Source organism: Ambystoma mexicanum, chromosome 3q (genome assembly GCF_040938575.1).
Source record: "Ambystoma mexicanum isolate Mex_15411 chromosome 3q, UKY_AmexF1_1, whole genome shotgun sequence".
NCBI lineage: Eukaryota > Metazoa > Chordata > Amphibia > Caudata > Ambystomatidae > Ambystoma > Ambystoma mexicanum.
The window spans coordinates 581572891-581590641 of NC_090926.1; positions in this window are offsets into that span (position 1 = coordinate 581572891).

Genomic DNA, 17751 nt, shown 5'->3' on the forward strand with positions numbered 1-17751 from the left:
ACCTACCACCCCTATGCTCCGCAACGTCCAAAATCTCTGTATCTTACAACTGCATCTTCCCTCTTCCTAAACTTGGCTGTCCATCGTAACTTGTATCCCCCACTTCACCCCTGGGGAGGTAAGAACGCCCTACATCCGGCCAAAACCTTTTGGCTTACTACACAAAAACCCAGACTCATTTAAAAGTGGAAAAGGTGGCTTTAATGTGGCAGGCCAAAGCTTACAATTAAACGCTTACCTGGCTCCATGGCCTTACAAACTAAAGACATATTTTAAACAACCAATTAAATAATTAAACATTCTAATTTTTTACCCAACAATTAAATAATTAAATAAAGCCATTTCCTCCCTAACTATCCCTTGGACCCTACCGTCTCCTTACCCCTTTTCCAGGCGTCCCCCTTTCTCCCCGGGGCCATGCCCCTCCAGGCTCAATACCTGTTCCCCCGTGGTGGCCCGCTTGTGCAAACAGCGCCACCCCATCCTTTCCCGTGTCATTCCCCCATTGTGCTTCCCTCCCCCACATCAAAAGGGGCAATGCCCCCGGCACCAGAAAAACCCTCCCCCGAGGTGTTCTTTCTGCCCCCCCAACCAATCTTCCTACCTCCAACTCCTCCACCAATCACCCATCCAAGAGCTCCAGTCCGCCAGATAATGATTGTTCCCCAAACCGGAAAGTTTACCCATCCTCTCTAAATCTCATCAATCCATTCTAAACCATCTCCTTCCGGTCCAAAACCTGTACTGACACCGATGTACAAAATTCTACCATCTCTCTGTTTATCCCCTTCCTTGCCCGCTCTATCGGACCCTCATTTTTCGCTCCCCTCCCAACTCTCTGTGGCAAACACTTAGTCCCCCCTACAGTTGCTTGAGGCCACACTTGTCAGCCCCATAACAAAAAACCCTTTTTATTTTCCTAATAAGAGCCACACCCGTATCCCTTACCAGATCATTTTCCCCCACCAAGACTAATCCCCCCCGCCCCCAACTGGAGGCCCAAGTTTTCCCTAGACCGAATATAAGGTCAGACTTCAGCCGGGCAGAAGAGACCAAGACGTATTGTTTCTTTTACTCACACTTCCTTAGTGTGCTTTTCTTTTCCAATGACATGGGACATTGTATTTTCTAGATGGTGTCCACGCGCACAAATTACTAACCCACATCCCATGTCACAAATATTACTCTCCAGTGAATGTCTAACTATGTACATGATTTTATGACACTATGGTTTGTAATGCAAAGCAATTATGCAAAGTAACCTTTGAACTACTGTATATAAAAAGTAAATAAACAGCTTACATTAAGAAGCTAAATGAAAAACCAAAAATGTGTTCCATATACTGTTTGAGTCATGTGTTTAATACCAGCTATCATGTTAGTTTGCCTAATGGTTGCCCAGAATGATATGTGCTCCCATTAGGGTCAATATAAATTAGTGTACTCCTAACTAGTTGCGTACAACCCTTAGACTCACAGAGGGGAGGACAACCCCCTTGTTACATTCCCTCAACCCAGCCAACATAGGAAGCAACAGATCCCATCCCAACCCCCAAACCCAGACCATTTTACCACAACATCTTTATCGTTGCACCCCAGTTCCCTGCCAACAACCCTTTTCTCAGCTTCTTTCCCCACCCCCTTAACCCTAGACTGTCCCAAAAAACAGATTTTTGACATCTGACCGTACCTCCTAGCAGCATCTGAAAAATAAATTACAAAATCACTTACAAGTCAACAACATCCTAATAAATGCAACACTCCTGCTACCTACTGAAAAAGTCTTATAACGACATTCCGTTTGACCCGGTCCCTGGCATACCCTTTGTATCTCCCTTACTCCCAGCGTCCCAACCTATTCACCTACTCCTCTGAATAGCCTAGCCTGCTACCCTCAGAAGCTGCACCCCTCCTAAATGAATGAGTTCCAACCTCCTAACCTTTCCCGCACCATTAGTAACACCTTCCTCAGTACCCTGTCCTTTCTGGCCATCTCCTTCACCCTTTCCGGAAACACCCAAGGTCCTCTCCTACCAGTCCCCCTATATTTCGCCCCTTTCACCTAACCTTTAAACAATATACCTAAACCCACTTAGCCACCCCTTTTTCCCCTAAACTATTACCCTCCTGCTCACCCTTGCCCCCCCACCTTCCATCACCTTATTAATTTGGCCCTGCGTTGCCCCCCCCCTGCACCGGGGGCCCACGTGCACCCCCGTCCATGCAGGCCCTTTACTTTATTACTCCTCTCGCTACTGCACCAGGGGCCCAACCTGCACCCCGTCCATGCAGTCCCTTCCATATAACTAATCTTCAAGCTCCTTGCGTCCATTACCACCTGTTTCCCCACCTGCACCAGGGGCCCTAGTGCACCCCCATCCATGCAGGCCCCCTTTTCTGCCTTACTCCTCTCCCCCGCTGCACCAGGGGCCAAACCTGCGCCCCCGTCCATACAGACCATTCCACATAAATTCCTCTTCCAGCACCTTGCTTCGTTGCTCCACTTTTTTCCCCCGGCTGCACCAGGGGCCCTAGTGCACCCCCGTCCATGCAGACCCATCTCATCACTTCCCCCTGCTGCACCAGAGGCGCTCCCGCACCTCCGTCCATGCAGCCTGAAGCTTACTCACCTTGTCGTGCGGCAAGCGTGAGGGCTTCACCACCGTCAACCATGCCCTCCAAACGACGGCCACCACCCCTTAACAATTTCCACAGTTACACCCCCCTGCGGCCCTCCCCTCTTCCATTCTTCCTCCTCACCCCTCTCCTACCCCCTTTAAATCGCCCCCAAAACCTTCCATCAAACCTTGTGCCCCCCCTCCTTGTACGATAACTGAGCCCGACCTACCAGCACACCCCAATTTACCTGGCATGCGGTCCGCCAACCCCCCCGCCCCCCACCTCCTTGCCCCGCTCCTCGCCCTGACCCACTGTCCCCTGCCTGAAAACAATCCGTAACCGGATGCCGACCCGCACACCTGCTGCACTCGTGTTTAAATTTGCACATCCACCTCGTGCAGCCTTCTTTATTGAACGCCCAACATGCTGTTGAGGGCTGTCCTCTGCCTCCTCACCCCGCCCCCTCATGGGCGGGGTGACCAAGAAAGGGCCGGTAAGGCACAGGCAGCACACTTGCTGTGTTCAATGTCGGGGCAGGCCTCGTTGGAGCCATCCATTGCAGCCAAAGATCCATGTCTATCTCCCCCCAGATCGCCTGACTGTCCTCTGCCATTCTCGCTCTGAATTCCTCATCATAGCGTACCCAGGCAAAACCCCCAACTCGTGAACGCCTTCCTAATTACGTCCATATATTTAAGCATGGCCACGCAACGCTCCGGGAATTTTTCACAATATACACTGGCATAAAAGATAAATGCCGAGGACCAATTCTCAATAGTCACCGGGACTCTTGGGCGCGAAGCCAGTTCCCTCTCTTCTTTTTTAGACCCTTCCTTTGCTCTCACTTCCCTATGGAGCAACTTAAAAACATCTACAAATTCCCCCGCCTGAATCTTCTCCCTGGTCGCTGCCATCAAGTGCGCCCCTGACGGTTTTGTTATACCCATGTATGGCAGTTTTTTCCCCTTGCCTTTCACTTCCACCTACTTTTCTTTTCCCACTTGCACCTCGAGCACCAATGGCTCCACTACCTTGTCCGTTTGGACCTCCACTGAGCAAATGCTCTTCTCATCCCCCAAGGCTCCAATGGCCTGCACACCAATTTCTTTCCTTACCCCTTGCAGTCCAAACCCTTATTTCCTGTCCCCTTTCTCTTGTGCCCTCTCTGCCATGCAGATGACCATTCCCTTTCCCGCTCACCTCTTTCAACACAGGCCGTCTGTGGTCTGGTGTCCACACCGATGTTCCTCATCTCCTTTCTTAGAAGGCTCCTACTGCGGGGACAAAACATGTCAGCAGACTCACCAAGCCAATAGTTCCCCCGACCTCTTGCCCAAGCACTCTGCACCTGCCTTTCCCGATCCCACCTCAAATTTCTTCTCTCCTCCCCCTTTCCCTTACAGCCCTGTGACCTTCTACCTCCCACTGCCCCACATAATCCTCCAATCCAACTTCATCATCCCTTAAATAACATTGTGGATGCGAGCTCATGCCCGAGTTGAGTTGATCTTCTTCATGCGAGCCCGGGGCGTCCGCCCCACCGCTCCTTTGATGTCTTCTCGGCGGGGCCGCAGAAACCCCTGCCTGGTCCTCTTCTCTCGGGCGAGGCGTGCCGTCCTCCACCCTGGAATCCTCATCGCTAGGGGCCGTGCTGCACCCTCCAGGCTCTCCTTGCGCTGACCGAGGAGGGGCCGTTCTAAAACCCTCTACCTCCACCTGAACAGCGGGGGCTGCGCAGTGCCCTCCGCCCTCACTCGTCCTACCCGAGGGGGCTGTTCCGCGCCCCCCTCTAACCTCCTCAATTGATGGTGACTTCTCCCACCTGCACTCGTCTGCAGGTATTTACCCCCTTTTCCCCTCTGCCCTGTCACCCCCTCCTGTGCTCCATCACCGCCCCCCCATGGATCCCTTGCCCCACCTCTTTATGCGCACTCCTAGCTACCCCTCGGCTATCATTAACTCCCTCCCTAACAGGCTCCCCACCCAAAAACCTTTCTCCCCTGGACGCCCTGCTGTCTATCTCCCTCCTCATCTTCCTGCCCCTGGCTTTCCAAACCTCCCCTCTCTCTGCCGCGGGGGTGCAAGCCATCACTGCTGCAATAGCCCCATCTGCCGCAGCTCTCCGCTGCGGCCTGCCCCCACCTACCTCCCCTTCTCCCGTTATTTCTCCCACCGCCTCTTCCAATTGGGCCTTAGATGCCCTGCTAATGATCTCCAAAACCTCCCTCAGAGCCCTTGCATCCACGAGCCCCTTCTTATTGGCTCCCTGGCCCACCATCTTGCACCGCATATCTAATTGTGCCCTAAATATGCCCCTTTTAGCCTTGTGCTAACTAAACCCCCGAGCCAGCACCTACCCGTGGGCAAGTAATCTAGGAAATGGGGACCCAAGAAGTAAAATGAACCAAGAACTGCACTCCGTAAAGAGTCCCAAACGCTATATGACCTGTTTAGATTCTACAATAATAGTTATTACCATCTATGATATAAAATTCCTTTTTTTTTTTAAACACCCCCCCCCCCCTTATCGCCTTTGCCTAAGGCGACCCCACCCAAACAGGGTCCACTGCGCACAGCAGAACACCTACCCAAACCCCAAAACACTTAGTTGGGGAAAAAATGTGTACGCGCTGCCCCCTGGTGGCTCGCGAGGAGAAACCGCACTCGCACCGATCTCAGAAAAATAGTGCGGCCCCTTTAAGGCAACCGCACTGCCCCCTCTGCTAAGAGGCCGCTACCGCGTACCCGGACACGTAGCTCACCGCAGCCTCCACAGGCCCTGATTGTGAGGGGAGCAAACTGGCAGCACCTGCTACGGCTGGGCCCGCTGCAGAAACACCAACTGCCCGCTGACTCCTGAACCCGCAAGCCCTCGAGCCCCCGCTTCCCGCACCCACAGAAACAAACGCCCACCCGGAGAGACGAGAGGGAAACCTGGATTCCACCCGGCTATCTACCCCCCCAGAAACCGCGAGCTGGGCTGGACGAGTTGACACAAAACACCCGCAACCCACCTACCAAGGTGACCGTTGAAGCCGGCGATGGCACCGTTAAGGGGGGGGGGTACCTTATGTACGGTACCCCCGACTATTTGAAAACTTTTTTTTTTTTTAACTTCTACGCACGATTGAAATGCCTAACTAAATCCAAACCACCTTACACTAAGGCCCCAGCTACCTCAGGGAAGGCTCGGGAGTAGGCGACAGGACTGTACAATCACCAAGTCCAACCGTCGCCTGCCTCCCGAACCTTCCCTGGCCCCTTAAATACCGTAGGGAGGCGCTCTGCCCCCCCCCCCCCCACGGCCACTCGCTGGCCGTGTGCAGTGCCAAAAACCTCCCCGGGGGGAAACGCTCCGCGTTCCCCCTGGGGCCCCCCTTCTACTAACACCAACCTCTCCCTTCTGTATCAAACGTCCTTGCTCACCACACCGAGCGCTCACTCCACTCCACTCCACCCATGCTACCAACACTCACCCGCACCGCTCCTACCCCCTGCTCATGAACCTGATCCTGTAACCCCCATGCAGTGTTCCTCAGTGCATCCCAAACCAATTCTTCCATTGGCACTGTCATGTTCCGGGTGCCGTCCTGCACACCCACTGCTCCTACCACCAATTGCATCCCAAGGCCCCATTCTTCCTTCACCCATAGTTTATTGCCCCTTTTTTCAGCCCCTTCCGTTCTCCACACCATAACCTCTGTTGGCTACTCCCTATAAAATGCTTACCCAAACCAAATGTTATGCATCGCCAAGTCTCTTCTTTACCACCTCGTTTCACTCTCTCCATCACTTCCTTTCGTGCCTTCACTTCTTGCTATCTGCCCGTTCCGTTGTCCAATCTGAGCCTCCATTGAATGCTCCGTATTTGTTGCTTTAACCCCTCTACTTATTTCCAAATACCATCACTCGCCTTCATGACCTGTTCTTTCAACCACCTGCACCATGGTTCTTTACCTCCTCTCCTTGCTGCTCTTGCTGTGCTAGTTCCTTTTGTGTTCATTTATCCTATCCGATCGAACACTACTCCAACAGCTTCATGTGGCAATTGCTTCACTGACCAGCCACTCATTGCATGCTGCCCCGGTGCCGTCCTGTGCACCTTCTACATCCACGCCTCTCCTCCTTAAGGTGCCAACATTTCCCCTGCTAATGACCCCCAAGGCAGCAACTAACGCCCCTACTGGATGCCGTCCCGCGCACCCACCATCCTTTCGCACCACTCTGTTACTCCTCCTCCAGCCCTATTCAGTTGCCCCTTTGCACGCCTGCTCCATTACCTATCCTTCCTCTGTTAGATGCTCCTTTAATTGCTTGTTTCATTCAATTCCTTCAAATGCTTAAATGCTGGGGCTCCGTACCTCTGTATTGAAATCGTAACTGTACCACGAATCTGACCCTTCTACTATGTTACCCCTACATCCTTTGAAATATTGCCCCTTCTATCCCTGCCAACCATGTCATACTCCTGCTACTATTTAACGATGCATTGCTGCCGCAATAACATCATATTATGAACGCCTCCCAAATTCTAGGTAATCGCGTCTTTGATCCCCTCTCCCCAACATGTCTTCTTCCGCCACATGCCTCTTCACTGTTTCCCACCACTTCTTAGCTGCACTAACCTCTCCCCCACACCTTCTTACATTGGGACCCCATATAGCCCAACCCAAAAACCCCTATTTAAGGTCCCCCATACCTTAAACGATCTCTTTATTTGTCTAACCATTCAAGCCCCAGGTCCCCACTTTAACTGGCATATCAGCCCCTACTCCAACTCCTTCTCCCAGCCCCCCCCCCCCCACACGGGGGGCCGGGAGAAGGATCACCGGCTGCACACACAATGCGTGACAATCCATCTATTCTCCTTGTCACATTCTTCCCCTCTCCTAACCTTACTCGGACAGCTTCATTACCCTCCCCAATGCCTTGACCTGCGTAAATGCTTCCTGTTGACCTCCATATCTTTAAGTAGTGCCCCACTCTTCTCGGGTATTTCACATCTTAATACTAGTATCTATAACCACAGAGATCCACTTTACCTTATGATCTCCAGTTTTCGGCTCTCACCTCCCACACTCCTTCCCCTGTTTGGGCCCTCCAATCCTTGTGCAGCAACTACCAGAGATCCCCAAATTCCTTTTCCAACATACTTCTTTAAACCTCCAACCTTAAATGGCACTGTATTCGTTAAACCTGTATGTTTACCCTTCTTCCTTACTCTTGACCCTCAATTAGCTGCACCATATCCCATCATTCTCCCCATCCCATCCCAGTACCTTGCCCGTTGTCTCACATGCTCACCTTGTGGCCAAAGGGCCATTCCTATCCTCCTGTTCCACAATGGCTGCACCATTTTTCTTCCTCTTCTTACCTACTACCAACGCACTCTTGCTGAGGAAAGAAAGAACCTGTGAATGTTTGCGCCATTGTATCACAGCGTGGAGCGTCAACCCCGCAGCTCTCGGTCTCTCTGTTGGAGTTGTGGAGGAGCCATCCAGGCTCCTTCCCCTCTACCCCATGTGGGTGATGGTGCCCTGCCCCACCATTTTCCATTGCCGTTGTAGACATCCTTGAGGCCGCACAGTGCTCTTTCCGGTGCCCTGCAGCCTCTATTGGTGGAGCCGTCCTGGCCCCTCCCGTGCTGCCGCTCGTTGCAGGGGATGCCCACCCACCTATACCCTCCCAATCCTGAAACTCTTCTGTACCACCTTGTTCCTCCTCACTACGAAGCTGTTACCCGTCACTGACCAGCCTGCTGTTGCCCTAACCCCCCGGCACTCGGCCCTTCTGAAAGCCCTTGCTACCTGGAGACCCATTCCTACTCCCCAATCTACCATAGGCCTCCAGTGCCAGCCCATCTGGATCCCCCTCAACCCCCTTGACATGTGACCCATACCAGTCGTACCTATGCATACACTTGAAGATACTACCTGACCAAATGCTGCCCAAATGGGAAACCAGTAAAGGGATATGGCTTGACTGATGAGCCCCTTGCAATTAATTCTTTTGATATATTTATATATATTTTTTTAACTATATATTTATTGTATCATTTATTTATTTTGTATATACTACCTGGATGGCAAAGTTCTTCCCTCTGCCTCCACTATCACTGAGCCTGAGGAGATGTCTGCCTTGCCACCTAGTGGTCGTAGAATGGAACTGCACCCCACCATACAGTACACACACCAATACAGCCCAAGGGAGAAACGCCCTCTACGGGGGAAGGCCGCCGCCGATGAACAGGTGTGGCAGCCCCCTTTTCTCTCTCCAAGCACTGCATACCCTCTGGGGAGGCAGGCGGCAGATGCCCTGTGCTCCCTGTTCCACCACCAAAATCGGACTCCCCTTCAGGGCAGTGCTCCATTGTGCCCCCCACTACCTGTTGTCAGAGTCCCTAGTGTCCCAGCTCCTCCCTTCATGCTGATTGCGCTCCTATAATAGAGCCTGCTGTTCTACCGCACCCCCTCCTACCCAGCCTTGAGCCTCCGAAACGCAGTCCCACTCACACCAAACCAACAAAGGTTCGGCAACACATAATGCACCAAACCGCCAACTGTTCCCTAAACTTCGCTGAAAGGGCTTTAATGTAAGGATGGATTAAGGCCTAACTTGCCCTACGCCAAAGTGGGATTTCCCTACCTGAAGAAACTAAGGCTAGCCTGTGTCCATAACCTATACTTGCCCTCACAACTGAAGACATACAATGTGTAGGGATGGCAGCACCAAAAGAAACAGTGTTCAAAATAAAGTTCAGAGCTTCTTCCAGCTCGAGCGTGGTTCAGCTTCCCCTTCCCTAAGTTCAAATAGTTTGACGGAAAGGACTCTGGGTTCCCTTCCCCAAGTGTAACACAATTCCAAGATATCTCAGGGGTCTCTTCCCCCAAGTTCGCCACAGTTCCAAGATATCTCAGCGTTCCCTTCCCCAAGATTAAAACAGTTCCAAATGTTTCAAGTCTCTTGGTTTCCACCAGTATTCCACAGTTCCAACTTATACTTCTTAGGACTCATGCCAAAGCAAATGTTCTCTCTGACTTCATCCTTTATATCACACAGCCTTTGTTTTTGGGCTCTTCTGTGGTCTTTCCCAGGTGGGGCTACTTAGTCTAGGCGCAGTTGTCAGACCACATGGTCCACCCATTACAGGTCACACAACCTATAACTGTTGGCATGCTATGATGTTCTTACTCCTTGTTGATTAATACAGGTTCTCCACCCAGCACCAGTGTCAGCACTTAACATTAGTTGTGGTTTCTTTCTGACGGCTTTGAGGCTTAATCATCATTTATATATTGGTATTTTCTGGCTTTGCCACAACTTGCGTTCAACTTGTTTGATGGTGTATGTCTTCTTCCACCACATTGCATTCACTGTGCCCCTCTGAGTTCAACATTTCTTTTATCATTGCTTTTCACTCAGTTCATAAATGTTCATAACAGCTTTCGCTTTGTTTCTGAATGCTTGCAACAAATATCACTCCTTTTAACATAGCACGTTATTCGTTTTCCACTAGTACTACAATTTCGCATGATTTCCATATCTTTTCTTTAGTCCGGTGTTCTATATTTGCCTTTGTATTTTCCCCAATACGTGGCCCCCTTGTCATGATTCATTAGTCCTTAAAAATCACTTTGTAATTTAGTCACAATTCTTAATTTCTTCATTCGGGTTCCAAACCCTCTTGTTATGCACTTTTCACGTATGCATAAACATTAAATGTCTTAAATTCGCCCCAGAGCACCCTGGTATGAGTATCCGCTCTCTTGTACTCACTGGAGCCGCTTTGCTTAGCCGAGCGTCCTCGTGCTGTTCTTCGTTCGTTCTTTGTTCATCGGAACGAAGAACAGCACGAGGACGCTCTACTTCCGGATAGGCATTGGGAGTCACAGCGAGCAGCGCCCCCTTTTTGGACAAACCTTCGGGCAGCATCCGGCGGCAGTCCAGAGTTCTCGGTGTTCCCCAGCTGGGATCACGTAACACCAGCAAGTGTTGGGGTTTGATCCACTTGCGGCTTGCTCGGGTCTCAGCACTTTCTTCGTCCCATGGAAATACACAGCGTCCTCTCTGCCAGTCCTGCTCCAGCCTGCTCCTCGCCACACATCTGCCACCTTCTCTCCAGGCAAGTTCTCCGTGCTATGCTGTGTGGGCCTGCTTTTAAACACCTGTAGCCTCTCAATAGGTTGCGGGAAGTTTGCCTACCCTCATTAAAACAATTAACAGGACATGCCTGAGCCTTTATAGGCGTCTTCCCCATCGCAGTACTAAAGTGGTGAAACTGACTAGAAGTGTGCATTACTCCTAGTCACCCCTTCCTAGTCCCAGTCTTAAAGGAAGTCCCTGTCTAAAAGGGATACACTTTAAGGTCATGATGTGTGTGGAAGAGATATTGACTGACAAAGCCCTATGAAGGAAGGGGGTGAGTAGGATTTGTTCTCATAGGGAAAAGGGGGGTACCATGTCTGACCTCCAGAAACCCTCTCCCCAAGGTCCCTCCACCCAGAGGATCCTCCTTTGCAAATGCACCCCCAGGGTTAGGATCCAAAAGCGATGGCCTTTCCCTGGCCACCTGAGAGGAAGATCCAAGGAGAGTAGATGGGAGCATGCCCTCAGGTTCCTCGCAGCACTCTATCCCCTAATGTGGCATGCTGGACACCCGCGCAGTGCCCAAATATAACTAGGGGAAGCACGTTTTGTGTGCCCCACGGAACCTCCATGTCGTACAGCAGCTATGACAGCCTCCTGGAGCGGCGGCTTCTGCGCTCTCTCTCTCTTCCTCTTTCCCCTTCCCCTCCTCTCCCCCTTCCCCCCCCTCAACAATCCCTCTCTAATAGCCAACGTGAAGAAAACAAACACAAGCGATTAAAAAGGACCCAGCAGTCAGACGGGTGGAGCAGCACCCTACACATTAGCCAGAAAATAAACAAAACTCTGATACAAAAATAGAGTGGGCAATGCATCCTTGTTTCTAATTCAACAAACATGTGCTGAACGGAACTGCTTGTAGGAGGGAGCAGCATAGTTGGTGGGAGGAGGGGTGCCTCCCACACCCAAGCCTGATGGATTGGAGTGTGGAATGTCAAAGCGCAGTAGGAGTTTTTACTTGCACCGCTCCCCGGAAGGAACTAATATGTAGAATTATAGATGGGGAACTATCAACTAGAGGGATATATTCCACTGAGGGGTTCCGAGTGTCTTCTGTTAGACAACAAGAGTGAAGTGGGAGTTGTCTGTGATGTCACTCAGACCTCTTAGGTGGAATAATCTGCGCAATTGAAAGATACCCACCTATATATTTGTTCTGTATGCCCCGTACCCTCCACAAGGCCCTATTTCAGCACCTTTGCAGTTCTTTCTGCACCAGCATTGCAGGGGGAGCAGCGTGGAGGCATATGAAACTGCATACAAGATAATGAACACCAGTTACCCTGTCATAGAAAGTGTTGCATCCATCTGCAGTGAGGCCCTCGAAGCTGGTTATGAATTCCGTAATCCTCTGTCATGACGTCACAGTGAAAGGATATAGTATTCAGTACAGGAATAGATGCTGTGGAAGACATATACAATAAAGTACAGGTAAGTGGGGAAAACTCTCAAAACCCCTCCCTCGTGGTTGTGAGCACCCCTCCCACTGAGAGCAGCAGCCACTGTTTGCACATGGCACGGCCCCAAAGGGCTTGCACTCGCCAAGGCATAACATGACGGAGGTGCCAAGCCCCCCTGACCCTTCCTTCTGCCTTAGTGAGAAGGCACAGAAGGGGAAAGTGGGGGCATAAAGCATGGCCCCTATATGTAGTACCTGCGCAGAGGAGTGTTCCCTTTGCATGTTCTCTCCCCCTGCAACAGGATCAACTTTGACTCAACTTGCTTACATCTCAGCAACGTGGGCACTTACTTCTAGAATGGAGTGCCGGAGTGCAGGCAGGAGCAGAGGACGAGTGGCCCGCTGGCAAGCACCAATCATCTGAATGCAAATGTGTGCAGTGCGCAGGAGTGAAGGAGGAGCGGGTTGCCAGGTATCATGTTGTTGGCAAGTGGCGATCGTGGAAAAGAAACCTGGAGTATCCGAAAAAGCAGAGGAGAAAGCACAGTTGAGTGGCCACCCCACAACAATAATGCAGGCAGCCAAGACTGACAGCGCCTCAGTGGGCCAAGGGCAGGGCCACCACCTCCAAGAAACAGGCCTGCTTCAAAGGCGAACTGCAGAGTAGGGACGAGGAACAGAGTTCGAGGAAAAGACACTAAAACGTGGGTGCAGCGTGGTGGCCATTTTGGGTCCGACAATAAGACTGGGCTGGGCCCACACTAAAGCCGCAGCAATCTTCTTTGTCGCAGTACTTGATGGCAGTACTTAATAGGAAAGGACCTACCAGCGTCCGGGAGGCGTGGCAGCCATTTTGGAGTCCATAGAGCAAGATCTTCTTCAGCACAGTACTTTCGGATAGAAAAATATGAGAAGAGCAGACAGGAAATGAAATGTATGCGTGGAAGAAGGATGATAGAATAACGGCAATTCGAAGGTGTACACCTTAGTGAGGGCAAACACAAGGGACACCGTGGGCTTTCAAGTGGCTGCACTGACAAAATCGGCTACATGAGAATTTGGCAATAACGCACAATCTTAAAGCAGTAAAGTGTGGTTCTTTGGTGGCAATCAAAGTCCATAAAGGTGGGCAGGCAGAGCAGGGACTGCCCATAGCATCACTGCAAGCATCCGCGTCCCAGTGAATTTATTTTTAAAAAAAAGAAATGTTTAGAAGGAGAAAGAAGAGAAGGGCAGCACAGTGAATAGACACTGGCAGAAAGGGGCAAGGCAAGAAGCTTGGAGCTGCTTCAGTGCTGAGAGGACACCGGGAGAACAGAGGGACAAAGGAGATAGGACAGTACTGAGGAGATGGCAGACCTATTGAGGAGGATCAGACCAGCCACAAGAGACAAAGGCGTGGACTGGCTCATGGCGCAAGCAACAGCTAAGGAAGAGAAGGAGCTAGAAGGTGTGGTAGTGCTGGAAGACACAGATGGGGAAGAGTTCGTCCCAGACACGCCCCCAGAGGGTGGGTGGTCACAGCCGAGGGAAAAGGAGAGCAAGACGATGGGGGAATAGTCCAAAGCGCCAGACAGACTGGAAGCTACACTGAAAAGGAAAAGCATAGAAGATGAAAAAATGACCCTCCAGCAGCAAAGAGACCGCAAAGAACAAGGCAGGCGTAGGTGAAGGCGGCAGAAGGGAATGGTGAGAGGGAATCACTGAAGCAGAGGCAGCAGATGAACGCCAGAGCTTAGAAGCCACTGGGGGCCTTAATGGCAGCGGCGGAGTAGGTCTCATTGGGTGAGAAAATTGCAGAAATGTTAGAATTGCATGTGGAAACAGCGCTGAAAGGGTTGCATGAGAATTGGCATGTCGATAATGTTCATTACTGCAGGGACAACTATGGGTTGCAAACGAGGACAAGTGTGGAAGGTAACGCAAAAATAGCACTGGTGGAAGAAAGGAGGGCCCCTAAAGAGGAAAACGATACATCAACATTGGGGAAGGGCGCACAGGCGAAGGACGCAGCACCACTTAGTCAGTTGCCACAGGGAAGGTGCACAGCTCTTGAACCACGTAGCGGAGACCCCGGAAAAAGGATGTAGCCAATGACTATCGGTAGGCTTTCCAGGGGATGTATGGGGGCTCGAGAGGAGGAGCAACCAAGGATTGGACAAGCAAGGAGACACATACTTGCTCAGCAGTGGGCTCAGAAGGGACCCAGGGTGCACACCCATGGCCACAAGGACAGTGGCCCTAGTCTGGCAAGTACCCTTGGAAGTAAAAGAAAAGAAATGGAGTAAGGTCTTTATTTGACATGTTTACATTACTCGAGCTGGAGCAAGTTGGGTTGGACATAGTGAAAGAGGCCAAGAAGGAGGATGACAGAAGGGAAAGCAGGAAGAGAGTGAGGAATGAGAGGAACATTATGAACTGGCTGCATGCCTTCAGGAGGTACACCTCCATAATGGTTGAGAAGTACCCGGGTGACGCTGCTGCACTGATGACATAAGAGCAGCGCATCCATGAGGCCCACAAAGAATAAGGGGGGTTGCTTGGCTCAAGTATGATAAGGGCTTCAAGCTAAGGATGCAAATGTTTCCCAGCATGAATTGGGATGACGAGGATGTGTCAGGGTACATTCACAAGATGATTTCCAGCAATGGACACAACAGCATGTGAGTGGGGGAGCAGCAGCCATTTAGGAAGCAATTCCCAAGTTGGAGGGGCATGAGTTATCAGAATAGCGAAAGAGGAAGGCGCCCTTTTGCGGCTGGGATGGTGCTTGGCCCAGGAGTTTTGGATCAAGGAAAGATACCACCTGCTTGAAATTTTGAAAAAGGGAACTGCACTTGGGGAGCCAACTGCAAGTTTAGGCACAAATACAACAAATGTGGCAGGGGGCTACACAGCCCGCCCGGTGCAGAACTAAGGGACAACAGGTCCCTAAGCAGAGGGAACAATCAAAGCAGAAGGGAAGGGGGACCTAGGGTGAGGAAAACAGCCCCAAACCCTATCTAGCTCGATACATTGCGCCTGCTGCTGAACTGATATCATGACAGGGTAGCAGCTGAGACACCCTTAAAGGGTTTCTGAGAGGGTTTCAAGATACCAAGCCACAATGTTCTCAGCGGGATGGGCCCGAAAAACTTGAAGTCAGGCGCCATGAAACTGGAGATAGTAGATTCAAAGATTAAAAAGGCCCTGCGGTCCAGAGGGCGAGGAGTATGTTTGTACCCACCAAGGTGACGCTACGACAACTGGGTCTTAAATACATGCACCCATCCAGGCTGAAGGTCCTCCACAATGGTAGATCGCACTTCTTTGACAGTCCGGAGGCAGCGAACATGTGGATTGAACACAACAACATGCCTAACAAAGGTGGTGCCAACGCCTTAGGGAGCAAAGGTGCCCCGGGATTTAACTATGCTACGCAGAGCTTCACTGTGCTACCCAGAGCTTTAACACACTTAGGTCCCTTCAAGCTACGGAGCAGATGATTCGGTGTGGAATTACTGGCAGATGTAGAGAACTGGCATAATAATGTCACTACCTACGTGAACGGCTCATTACACATGGCATGCTGCCCCTGTAACTCCCGGATGATGCCATACTTAGGTGGCCCAATGCTGCAAACTGTTAATATTCCTTATCAGTGGGGGTGAATATCTGTTGCCCACTGGTGAATTTGGTTGACCCCGCTTAAGGTTGATACCTGGCACCAGCCTGTTGCTGGTCCCTTTGCCTGCTACACAATGCCCAAGGTAGGCCTTGGAGGTACAGGTGTGCCTGAACAGTGTGCTTCTGTTAGGCAATGTTTAGTTTTTGTGTTTGAAATGTTATTGTTTCTTTTTTGTTTGTCTTATGCCACAAGGATTGCAGGGTATCACTACTGGAAGTGTGGGGGAACGCGGAGGGTGCGACTGAGCGTCCCTCACAAGTGCACCAGGCATGTTCATCATGGACAGGAGAACACGATTTATACGATGGGAGTGGCGTTGGCTGTGATTAACATGCTGCGTTCGTTGGTTAGCACGTGGGAGCCAATATGGCAGCGCCACCTACAACTTGATCATGACACAAATTAAAGTGCTCATCTGGAATGTAAGGGGCTTGGGGTCGTACCTCCGTAGGAACAGGGTGAAGTCCTATCTACACCAGAGAAAAATATCTGTTGCTTTACTCCAGGAGACCCACTTAATGGCAGAAGACCAAGACATAATCATAAACCCCTGGGGAGGGTTTGGCTATGGAGTCACTTACTCTAGATTTGCCAGGTGGGTATTCATATTGATAGATGGGTCTTTACCATTCCAACTGCTGGAAGTGACGAAAGACAGGGAAGGGAGATATTTGATCTTGCAAGGTTATCTCAACCACAGGGAAATGTGCATTGTAAATTCCAACTTCCCAAATCACACAATACCGACCCAAATTCGCACACTGTGTAGTCGCATTGCATCAGACAAGATGCTTTCTTTATATGGGGTGGGGACTTGGGATGCAACACGTGACAGATCCCCACATAAACTGTATACCAGGATGGATTACCTCCTTGCAGGGACAGGACAACTGGCTGAATTCACTAGCACGGAATATACGGGCCGCACAATGTCCGACTTCTCCCCCCAGATGGTGGTATGGGAAGAAGGAGGCCCCATATCCCCTAATCCGGCGCATGCCAGCTGATGCCCTGAGTGATGCTCTTTTTAGGGAACAATTACGGGACAACCTGATCAACTTCCTGAAAGACGATCACTGTCGGGAGTGTAGATAGTTTGGGCACGGTCTGGCAAACCATGAAAGTAGTGATTAGGGGAGAGGTCATTGCTAACGCGGCGGCATCCGCCAGAAACTACGTTATGAGCAGGAGGTCATGGAGAACTAAATAGATACCCGGGCATACGATCGGTAGACAAAGAACTTCATAACATGGGAATGTCTGTCCAAATTCGACTATGCCACACGAATAGCCCGAACAAATGCGGAGGGGGATAAATCTGGGAGGTTGCTGGCATGGTTATGTAAACCCTAAACACCCTAGAACTTTATCCACACTGCTAAATGATGAATGTGGTGCTCACTGGAGGTCTCAGACAGCAATAAATGACATCTTCACTGCTTTTTACTCCGTTTGTGGTGATGTATGAAAATTTGCTAAACAACATGGCGCCGGTGTGTGGCCATTTTGGACATTCACCTCCAAACCGCAATGAAAGTCTACATTTTTGCAAGCTCAGCTAGAAGGCAGACATGATTTCTGCAACGGTTGCGATATTGTAGCATGAAGCAGATGAGCGCCCTATGGAGAATAGTTGTTGTATTGTTTGTTCAAGGACGAGCCAAGAGGGGAGGAAGGGATGTGCAGGTGCATTGATAAGGGATGCTGGGAATGAGAGCGTGATAGGCGACCTGTGATTTTCCACTGTCGGGATTTTTCTACTCTTGCCTCCCATCCTTGCTGTCTGTCCTTCGGCCGGGGACAGTTTGCAATTTATGAGGGGCGGGGATTCATCCCCATAAGAAGAGCGGCACAATCCCCATGAGGTGACAGAGAATTGGAACCCCGGGTGTTGAAGTCTCGCTGAGAGGAAGGACGCTCT